The sequence below is a fragment of the Nyctibius grandis genome, unplaced genomic scaffold (assembly GCF_013368605.1).
Source record: "Nyctibius grandis isolate bNycGra1 unplaced genomic scaffold, bNycGra1.pri scaffold_104_arrow_ctg1, whole genome shotgun sequence".
In the NCBI taxonomy this organism is placed as follows: domain Eukaryota; kingdom Metazoa; phylum Chordata; class Aves; order Nyctibiiformes; family Nyctibiidae; genus Nyctibius; species Nyctibius grandis.
The window spans coordinates 19886-31435 of NW_027167480.1; the positions used below are offsets into that span (position 1 = coordinate 19886).

The 11550-nt window shown below is 46.6% G+C and overlaps 1 pseudogene; it reads right to left on the minus strand.

The window, feature by feature from the left end:
* Positions 1-10329: 10329 nt before the first annotated feature.
* LOC137677251 (olfactory receptor 14A16-like) lies at positions 10330-10924 on the minus strand (annotated as a pseudogene).
* Between the last annotated feature and the right edge of the window lie 626 nt (positions 10925-11550).

Below are 11550 nucleotides of genomic sequence, written 5' to 3' on the forward strand. Positions count from 1 at the left end.
GTTGTTTGAGGCACTGGCCCACAAATCTTCAATGCTGATGTGTTGGAGTTTCAGTCCAGAGGAACCTTGAGACACTTGTGGTGTTATAGAAATTTTCACATAATTAATGAAAAAGTTCTTATGAGTTAGAGAGACAAGAATCAATAGGGGTGAAATAGAATAGTGAATAGAATAATTAATATAAGTCTATCTGAATAAACACAGGTGGGCTTTCACAATCCATGAATATTGTTCTCAAAGCTCCTTGTGTAATCCTGACCTAGGACTGAACAAATCATCAATCAAAGCTTAATGAGTAGCTAAGCAGGAGTAGGCCTAGAAGTATTACCTTCTGATGATTTTAGTAAAGGGGATGTATGGTTAACCTTTTCTTTACCTTAAAAGAAATATAGGACACTTAGAAATAAAAATTAGTATAGATAAGGTTTTAAACATAGCTTCAGTTGTTTTTAAGGTTGAATGTTTAGGAGACACTGGCGGTGGGAACTGGACTCTGATCAACCTGGATCAGGACGGGACGCTGATCACGGCAAGAACATTAAGGACGCCGATCACAGCAAGAACATCGAGGACGGGGTGTCGGCCGGAGTCGGAGCGGAACCAGAACATAAAGATCAGCTAAACAATGGAAAAGAATGGACTTTTGTGGACTCTTGATGAAGGAAGAAAGAGGAATTGAAATAGTTAGTGGATTATTAACAGAAGCTTATGAAATGTTTATGATGTAATTGATTATTAGTTTCTGTATAAACCGATAGTGAATTTGAGTCAGGTACCATTCACTGCGGTGGTGGTCCAACTCTGAGTTGTTTAATAAAACCAGCAAACCTAGAGACCCGGACTCTGCCAATTTTCTTTAACATGTGGATTGGGCAAATAGAAACCCTTTGATGTTTTACAAGGCAAAGGGGGCAAGGTCTGCAGTGGGGGCAGAATAACCTCATGCATCAGGGCAGGCTGGGACCTGACTGGCTGAGGAGTGCCTTGAGGAGGAGGGCATGGGAGTTATGATGGATGCCGTGTGAGCCAGTGGCTTTCCCATTTTGAAAGGAGGATGGAGAAACTGGAGAAAGTCCAGAGGAATTCTGTCATGACGGGGTTAGGGGCCTAAAGCACGTGAGCTGTGTGGAGAGGCTGAGGCAACTGGGCCTCTTTAGTCTGCTGAAGGGGAGGCACAGGGCAGTCTAAAAGCATGTGACACCTGCCTGGAGAGTTGATGGTGGAGCCAAACTCTTCTGCAGTGGCAGATGTTATGGCAGAGGCAACAGCCACAAACTGCCTCCAAGGAGCTTCACACTGAGCATTGGGAAAAACTGACTAGAAGGGTGGTGCTGCCCTGCAGCAGGACACCCAGAGACTCTCTGGGATCTCCATGGCTGGATGTTTTCAGCTCCCCAAAATGTTAGTCAACGTGACCCCATGGTTGGTGAGACCCACCCTTTGGTGGGAGGCTGGACCAGTGACTCCCCTACCAATCCCTTCACAAAAAAACTCAGTTCCATGAGCCTGTGCCTTGCAGTGTGCCCCAGGAGAAGAGATTCAGCTAGATGTGAGGGTCTCTATAGCAGAGGCTCCTGGCACAATTCGGGGTGGAATTGTCCTGTGCTCAGGAGGTCTCTAGTCCTACCTTTGATTACTCTTTATGTTTCCTGGCCAGCCTCCCTATCCATGTGGTGCTTTAGGCTGTGAAGAGAATCCAAACTGAACTTTTGACTACATTAGTCTCATTTTACATGCTGAAATGCAGGGCAGACGAAGGGAGCTCAGAGCTTCCAGGCTCTCTGCTGCACAGTTAGGACTTTGGAGACCGGAAATGCAGGAAACTGTTGTGTCAGTCTACACCAGGGGTCAGGAACAGGGGGTACTGGTCACAACACCACATGAAAATTTTTCCTTCTTTTGTTCCTTTTCATAAATCTGGGATATTTACCTGGGCCTCCTTTGGCTAAAAAAGAAACAACAACCCCATTCCACCCCTCCACTTCTTACCGAAACCAGGGAGAAAATATATGGAGCAGGTACGATTTAAGGGCAATTCTGCCTATGAGGTGTAACCTTTAAATGATAACAAAGAGATCACAGGGAGAGGTAAAACACTGTCCTAAGAACTTCATGCCAGAGGCTAACTACTGACAAAAAATACCTACTTGGACAAGAACGAATAACTGTTGGGAAGGAAATGAAAGAGCATTATTTCAACTTCATGAAGAATAAGGAGTTCCCTTACAGCACTGTCCTCTTTCTGTTATTAGTTATAGTAACACTAATTCCAAAACACCCTTGAGAGCTTCTTTATTTTTCCTTGGCTCCAAAGACCAGCCCACTCAGACCTGGAAAGGACTACTTCAAACCTCTGCAACCCAGATTTCTCCCACTGTCTCTTATCCTTTTACCCCGAGACACTTCTCCCCATCACTTTGACAGACTGCCAAGTCTTTTATTGATCTGGGTGAAGTCAAGGTTCTCCCTCACACAGCCTTCCCTATAAAAATCTCTTCCCACTTGTATTGCCTCATGTTACATGGGGGCCTCATCCTCCTTCTGCAGAGCTCCATTGGAGGTGCAGGTTTCCTTTTTATTTCATGATTATTCACCTTCAATACCTTTTTGTATGGTAGGCATACCAAATATTGTCTGAAGCAACACCTTTATCTCCCACAGTTTCACCCATTTCCAATTGCAGGCAGAGGTATTTCTCCTCTGAGAGCAGGTATTGTGCAGATATTATGGAAACCCCCTTCAGTGCTGCATGTTCATTTGGGTTAAACCAAACAGACAAACAAACATACATGCTGGGTAGGTTTTTTGAAGAGACTGCTTCAAAGTGTCAAAAGAGATTCAATACATAGATGTTGAGAGCTAAGTTCACACTTCCAGCAAGGAAAAATGCTGCAGTTCAGTAATGTCGTGGTTTTGTCTGGGACAGCTCTATGTTTTGGTTTTAGTGTGGGATTTGCTAAGAGAAAAATGTTGATATACATTGATGGTTTTAGTTGTTGCTAAGAAACCAAGGAATTTTCAACCTTCCATGCTTTGCTAGTGTGCAGGTACACAAGAAACTGGGAGGGAGAACATCCAGAGCAACAGATCCAAATTGGCCAATGGAATATTCCATATCATGCAACGTCATGCTCAGTATATAGATGAGAGTTGGCTAGGAAGTCAGGGTCTTGCTCTTCCAGAACTGTGGTCTCAGGATTTCTCTCCTCTGGGATCACTAGCCAGGGACGGGCTGGGCATTGGTCAGCGGGTGGTGAGCAGTTCCACTGTGCATCACTTGTTTGTGTATATATATTTATTATAATTTTCTTATTTCAATTATTAAATTGTTTTTATCTCAACCCACGAGTCTCTTTACCTTTACTTTTTCTGACAGATGCACTCAACCCCCCTTAACCAAGCCAGCAGCAGTTTGGTTCAGGCTCCAAAGGAGGTAGAGGCCTGAGCCATAGCTGGGCCAAGAGCTCCTCTAGGAAACCCACAAAGAAGCAGAGCGACACAGTGAGCACCGACAAATTGTGGGTATGAGGAGTCTTGTGCATACCTCTCTCATTTTATGCAATTTGACTACAAGCCAACCAGTTTATCCCATAAATATGACTGCCTAAGTGAGCCTTCTTTGAGCTCGCCCTGCTAGGCAGCATGGCTGCATGGCGATGATCTCACCTTGAGCTAGGATACTTCTCAAGGCTGTTCCTCAAAGCAACGAGATCTTTTACCAGCAACAGATCACTGGGTGAGCCCAATCTGAATTCTCCTTGGACAGCAACTCTCCCCTTTAGCAGGGACACCTCTCAATGTTAAGAGATATTAGTTGTTTAGCTTAAATACGTAAGTTTGCAATAGAATGAATCAGAGTTACAATGCTGTGTGATTTAGTGTGCTGCTTGCTTAGCTTTATTCACCTAGCATGAGTAACTAGATTTGCTGAAGCCTTAGGCCACAAGCTGTAAATTTCCACTTAGGTTTACTGAACATGTACCTGCTTAGTCAACATAGGGGCCTCCTCAGACGGCATAAATCAGAAGATAAGGAGGCTTTAAGCCTGAAAACTATAAACAGCAGCTGCAACTAGACAAGATAACGGCCTGTCTGAAGACACTGGTGGAATCCAATGAGGAACAAAAGGACCCCAGATCCAAACATTACTACTGGACCAAACCATCACGTGAGGGGCAGGTGAATAGTCTGTAAGGGTATAATTGCCCAAGGACTATTTATTCCCTTGTTCTTTGGCCCTTCTCCAGAGACAAGAGCTGATCATGCTGCTGTAACACTTTATTAAATTATATTTTATAAAATACGATGCCAGAGAGTCTGCTTGAGGAAACCTACAGTTCAAAATTCAGAGCAAACAAACACCAGAAGCCCAGATGGAAGGTAAGTGAAGTCGGAATAAGCATGATGACACTTTGAAATCTTATCTAAGTGATATAGAGAATCGGGTGTGATTCTAATGCAATTTTCCCTCTGTATGTTTCCCCCACGTAGTAAGTAATAGTGAACCTTGCCATCGAACTCTGTTAAATTACGCTTTTATCTAAAAACTACTCCATGACAAATAGTCAGCAGGATCTCTGGGCTGGTGCTCTGTGTTAGTCCTTCAGAGGGGCTGGGGATGTGGGGTGAGTGCCCAGAGCTCTGCAGCACCCTGCGGTGGGCAGTGCCATGGGGCCAGCCCAGACTGGGCTGCTCTTCTTGACTGGGCTGGAGAGAAAGCAGGGGTTGTGGGGAGAGCTGGGGAGGGACTGGGATGAGCTGGAAAGTGTCCAGGAGAGGAAAATGTTGGCTGAGCTGTGTGATCATGCAAGGTCAGGACATATTCCAGTGAGTGTGAGGTGCAGAACCAAGATATGCAAGAGCAGGAGAGAGGAGGCCGGTCTGTGCCCTTGGTGGTATGGACACACTGGGAAGCTGCCCCAGGGCATTTGTCTCTCGCATCGCCATTTCCAGCACCGGCCACTTACCCCTGTTTATGGGTGAGGTTGTTCACTAGCCATCTTCTTCCTCCTGCAGGACTCGGTGCCTTTGTCAGGGGAACAAGCAGCCCTGCCCGGCCTCTCTTCTTGCCCAGACCTTGGCAGAGCCCAGATCAGGGCTGTCTGCAGACCCCTGCATGGGACACGGCTGGGACCTCATCGCATCTACAACTTCCTCAAGGAAGGTAGCGGAGGGGGAGGTGCTGATCTCGTCTCTCTGGTGACCACTGATAGGACACATGGAAATGGAATGAGACTGTGTCAGGGGAAGTTCAGATTAGACATTAGGAAAAGGTTCTTCACTGAGAGGATGGCTGGCCACTGAAACAGTCTCCCCAGGGAAGTGGTCACAGCACCAAGCCTGTCAGAGTTCAAGGGGGATCTGGACAATGCTATTAGTCATATAATTTAGTTTTAGGTAGTACTGTGAGGAACAGGGAGTTGGAATCAATGATCCTTATATTCTATGATCTTCAAGGTCAAGAATAGTCCATCCCTGAACCATTTGTGTGTGTGTGTTTGTCTGTTTCTGGAGTAACTGTGGAGATGAGGGGATCCAAGGTCAGCTTCTGGAGAGACTATAAATATAAGACCTGCTATGGGAAGGATCTAAAACCTCTGTGTGTCATATGGATATATATTTTCCACTAACATAGCCAACCACACAGAGGGACATGACGGGGTTCGAGCAAGGTTTATCCATGCAGTGATGGACCTCAAGGAGACTGCCCACACCTCCTTAGGAGACACTCTGCATCAGTATCAATTGGAGAATGCTTCTATCACTTCTTCAAAGTGCTTTTTATGTAACTTCCTCTTTAACTATACTCTTAAAACTTATCTAATTAAGTGTACAAGTCTTGAGGACTAGATGTAAATGATGGAATCAACAAGGCTCTATAAGTCTTCTCTGCTAACTGTCAGTCCCAGGTAAATACTTCAGATACACTGAGGCCGCTAGAGGTTTGATTGGATGTTTATGGAGCTCTTCCTGAAGACCTGAGAACTGCTCTCAATACTAAAAAAACAAACAAAAAAACCCCACAACACTTTTTCATCAGCTGAAAGGATTCAATATTTTCAATAAAATGTCCGTGGAATTTCTATCCTGCCAAAATATGAATTTTCAGAATGTGTATGAATTGTGGGAGAAGAAATATTCACCTTAACCTCTGCTTGCATTGCCACTACTCTGTCTATCATGCTGTGTATTTAACCTCCCTAACCTTCCAGGTGTTTCTACCTGTCCTTATTAAACTGCCCACGTCTGAAGTCATCTCTTCAGAAGCCTATCCGGACATGTTCACATTCCATTGTTCTCCAGAGGTCTTCCTCCTCTTACTCTTTGATCATTCAGATCCCTCTCACCTCTCACCCTGCTTTGAGCTTCAGGGAGCTAAAGCTTAGCTGTCTTTCAGAAGTCTCTCTCATATTCCTTCTAGGCAACTCTTCAGCTGTGGTGATGCACCTCATTGGAAGTTGCTTAAACAAACCATATAGCTGAGAAGTGTATTTTATTCTTGATTAAGTTCTATTGTGGTTTTCTTTTTTTTTTTTTCTTTCCCTTAATAAAAAATAAAACCTCCCTGTATCTGTTCACATCCAGTTCTCTAAGGAAAGCAGGTAGGAATTGCTGCAAAGAAGCTGTAACAATCAGGTGCAGACTTCGGTGGGGAAGTCTGATGTGAAGAAAAGTGATGTAATTGCCAGGGGGTCAATGAGCAAAGTAGTGAGGTGGGAGAGGTGAGGAGCAAGGTTGTCCATACTGTGTCTAGCCTCAAGGGACGCTTTTCCTACCTGTCTGTCCACACCTCCATAGGAGGCACTCTGCATCAACATCAACTGGAGAATTCTTCTATCACTTCTTCAAAGTGCTCATTGAAAATGTCCTCTTTACCTACCCTCCTGAAAACTCTTTGATTACCTGTACGAGTCTTCAAGACTTGAGGAAAATGGTGGAGGAGACATGGCTTGTTGGGGCTTTTGGTGTTTTAATGAGCCCATGGTGTATTTGAGGTTAAGTCCATGAAGAGAAGAGACTGAACAAAGCTTTCAAGAAGGCAAAGGCAAAAGCAAAACCCAAAGTTTCTTGAAACATTAATGGGCCCCACTGAGGGCCATTACTGACAAAGCCTCCCCAGGGACTCGTTAGAGCACATAATTGGAGGCTGTGATTACAGGTAGGCCAAGGCACTGTGCAGGTGGCTCTGATGGTGAGAAAACCCTTGGTTTGCTTTATGAAACACAAAGGCCAAGCCCTGGCCTTAGGCCAATGGGAAAGTAGATCCTGTCCCTCACGCACAGCTCAGGGCTCTTCCTAAATCCATGGGATGTGGGGTGTGGAAGGCCGAATGAAGGACAACAATGGTACCACTTCCAGCTTCCCATAAAGCTGCAAGGAAGCTTGAGGACAACATGGCTTCTCACAGGCCTCAGAGGCAGAGACCAACTGCCATAGACAAGGGCACAAAGACCTGGGTTCTGTTGGTGCCTTCCAGCCTTGCCAGCACCCTTTGCCATCTCCATCACAGGCTGTTCTACACCGTCCTACACCTGCCCCTCTTTCCCTGCAGACTGTAGGCACCCATCTCACTTCCCCGCCTTGCTCTCATCACAGCATTTCTGTATCTTCACTGATGTGTCTCCACCCTCACTGGCTGTTCATTGAAACACAAAGTCCTGGGCTGATCCAGACTCCCTCTGGGTGACCTCTTGCACCACAACACTACCCTTCAAGTGACATTTCTTCCTCCTAATATCCAGTCTCCATGTTCCAAGTTGCATTTTGAGACTTTTTTTTTCTCTTTCTTGCTTTTTCCACCACCAAGGAAAGCTCTACCATCTATTAAACAACCCTTTGAGCAGGGAACCCAACCTCTTAACCTGTTTGTGGTCTTTCACCTGACCAGAGAGAAGTAACCTCAACATCATCTTCTAAATCACATGACTGCTGCTGGCCTTTCAGCTTCTCGGATAAACACAACCATGTGCCTGCTGCTGTCCCGTCATGTACTCAGGCAGAACGAACATGACAACCCATATCCAAGCCCTCTTCTTGGATAGGGCCTATGGGGCACTTTGGCAGAGGTACTTTCCCAGCCATGTTCCTGCTGCTGGCCTATCACCTCCAGACACAGAACTGGCCTCACAGTCCCCCTCACAGCCATACGCTTCCTGCTGGATTATGAGTTTCTGAGACACAATTGACCTCATACTACTATACTCATCCTTCACCCTCCTATGGCCCAGGACATGACCAGATAAAAGTATGCTTGTTTTATCAAATTCACCCAATATATTTCCTACTAATGATTTGAGTGGAGAAACATTCTTTACAGGAAACTGCTGTATTTATGTTGACAACTTTTATATCTCCTTTTCTGCCTCTTTTTTTTTTCTTCTTCTTCCATCTACTCTGTCTTCAAAAACCTCTCCAAGGGAAAGATTCATTGCATCACAGAATAACTCAGGTTTGAAGAGGGCCCTGAACATCATCTTGTCTCAGTGTCATCAGTGCTCGTCCAAGTGCTGGAAACTGAGGGATGCCGCTAGTAACTGGCTGCAAGGAGGACTTTGTATGCCTGGTGACATTTGGGCTTGACAGTCCAGCCAACTTCCCACCCAGCGTTCATTCTTCAGACCAGAAGCACCACTATGCCTATAAGGACACCATGGGACACCATGTCTAAGGCCTTGCAAAACTCCATGCACACAACATGCCTTTCTTTCCCCTGCCCATTTTGGTTCAGCAATCCCTTTCTTGTCCTTCAAGAGCCTGGAAATGGATGCAGGAGGACGTGCCCCATTCCCTTCCCAGTGACAGAGGTAGGCTGACCAGCCTGTAATTTTCCCAGTTCTCATTCCTGCCCTTCTTGAAGATGGGTTTGATGTCTGCCTTTTCCAAGGACCCCAGAACCTCAGTGATTGCTCTGGCACTTTTGAGAGAACAATCCAGAATCTCAGGCAAAGGTGATATAGCATACAGGAGCACTTGCAATGAGCCTGTCCAAGGCAGATGAGATGGCTCTCACTGGGCCAGTGGAGTTTGTTCCTGGAGTTACACACACAAATGTCAGGGTTCTGTCAGGTGTCCACATCTGAGCCGGCCTCATGGACTCCTATGCACTCAGGGATGTTCAGAGACAGAGTCTTTCCCTTTTACACAAGGAGCCATAGCGTCTCCCTGGCCTGCTGCAGACACTCCCAGAGGATGGGAAACACAACAGCCCTATGGTGTAACTTCCTGTTCTGCACTTGTCTGGGATGCCCCACATCATGAGGAATAGACAGAGGGACCTCTTTTGAAGGAAGCACATCCCAGTGCTGCATTCAGGTGGTTTCTCATGATATGCTACTCTCAACGTGAAGTGACCCCGACACACTGACTGTCCCACAGACCTTCATAGAACTCAAAGTAAGAGCTGTTTGTGTACAGTCGAGCTTATCTCACCTCACGCACATGATGTGCATGCTTACATCAGTACAATGCAAACACGGACTTCCAACCTACTCATTTGCTGTCCTTCCATGGAGGGACAAAGAACCTATCCAAGCTGGAGTGAGAGGCCAGTGCTGGGAATGGTGGTTGTGAGGGCTGGTCTATGATGATTGCCCTGGGGCAGCTTCTCTGAGGTGTCCAGTGAACACAAGCACAGACCAGACACAGCTCTGCTGGTCCCTCAGGTCTCTCACAGGGGGCCTGACTGTGAGGACACTTCTGGATGCCCAAACCCTGCACACCCACACTGTTTAGCTGTACACTGGTGTTTTCATCTGTAGGTCACTTTATTGGGCATGTTCTTGAAAGAATCTTCGGAAGAAGACCTACACCTTCAGGCACTGCCCTGAGGACATCACCTTTCTTTATGGAAAGTTGTTATGGAGGCCAGATTTGTCACAGAGGTGCCCATTGCCTGTCCTTGCTTGTGATCACAAGGACTACCCTGCAGCACAACTGTGACCAAGCTGCCACAGTACTCAGGCCTTACACCAATGTGAGGGATCAGAGAGTGTGAAAGTGGAAAGAGAACAGCTCTGGAAGATCAAATGCTGGTGATCCCTGGCAGTGCTGCCCTCCCGGGACTCTTTTCCCCTCCACCCATGCACACAGGAACTGTCCCTGCAGCTCCAAAAAGGCCTTGGAGGAACGATCTCAGGAAAGAAATAGTCACTGCAGGGCCCTTTATTTTATATAAATACACAGAGAGAATGGCTCCTCATTTCCACAGCCACAAAAAAAAAGCAGAGAGTGAATCAGAAAGGGGATGACAACATTATCACAAGTAAAAACTACCACTACCACCACCACCAAAAAAAAGAAAAAGTCAATCTGGGTCTGTAATGAGTTACATTATAACCGCTGTGCAGAAGATGATGGGCATTTTATTGCTTCAGAAAAAACACCCATCATCAGTTTCCACAGGGCATCCTTGATTTCCTTGTTCCTCATGCTGTAGATGAGGGGGTTCACTGTCGAAGGCACCACCGAGTACAGAACTGCCATCACCAGATCCAGTGATGGGAGGAGATGGAGGGAGGCTTCAGATAGGCAAACATGGCCAGTGCTGATAAATAAAGAGACCACGCCAGGTGAGGGAGGCACGTGGAAAGGCCTTTGTGCGTCCCTTCTGAGAGGGGATCCCTCAGCACGGCCCTGAAGATCTGCACATAGGACAGCACAATGAAACAAAGCAGCCACAACCTAAAAATATACTAACCACAGAGCCCAGTCTACTCTGAGGTAGATTGTGAGCAGGAGAGCTTGAGGATCTGGGGGATTTCACAGAAGAATTGGTCCACAGCATTGCCTTGGCAGAGGGATAGTGAAAATGTATTGGCTGTGTGCAGCACAGCATAGAGAAACGCACTGGCCCAGGCAGCTGCTGTCATGTGGACACAAGCTCTGCTGCCCATTAGGGTCCGTAGTGCAGGGGTTTGCAGATGGAACATAGCGATCATAGGCCTGACTGTCAGAAGACAATACTCTGCTACAATCAAGAAGGCAACCAGAAGAGCTGGACAAAACATCCTGCATAGGAGATGGCCCTGGTGTCCCAAAGGAATTGGCCATAGACTTGGGGAGAATAGTGGAGATGGAACCCAGGTCGAGGAGGGAGAGGTTGAGGAGGAAGAAGTACATGGGGGTGTGGAGGTGATGGTCGCAGGCTACAGCAGTGATGATGAGGCTGTTGCCCAGGAGGGCAGCAGGCAGATGCCCAGGAAGAGCCAGAAGTGCAGAGCTGCAGCTCCCGCGTGTCTGCAAACGCCAGAGGAAGAACTTGGTGATGGAGCTGCTGTTTGGACATTTGCTGCCTCTGGCCATGAGGACATGTCATAGGAGAAAAAAACAGTGACAAGTTAGGGGAGACATTCTCTAAGCAAAATCAAAGCCATTTTCCCACAGTCTCCCCCCCGTAACACACAGACATCCTTTTGTTTTTCTAGGAGACCTTCCTTGAGCCCTGTGGCTGGAGTCGTGGTTGGTGCTGGCCGAGTGTGTGATGAAGAGCAGGGCATCTTCCCATGGGCTCTCGATCATCAACCCTGCTCTGCAGAAGTGAGTAGGGGCAGA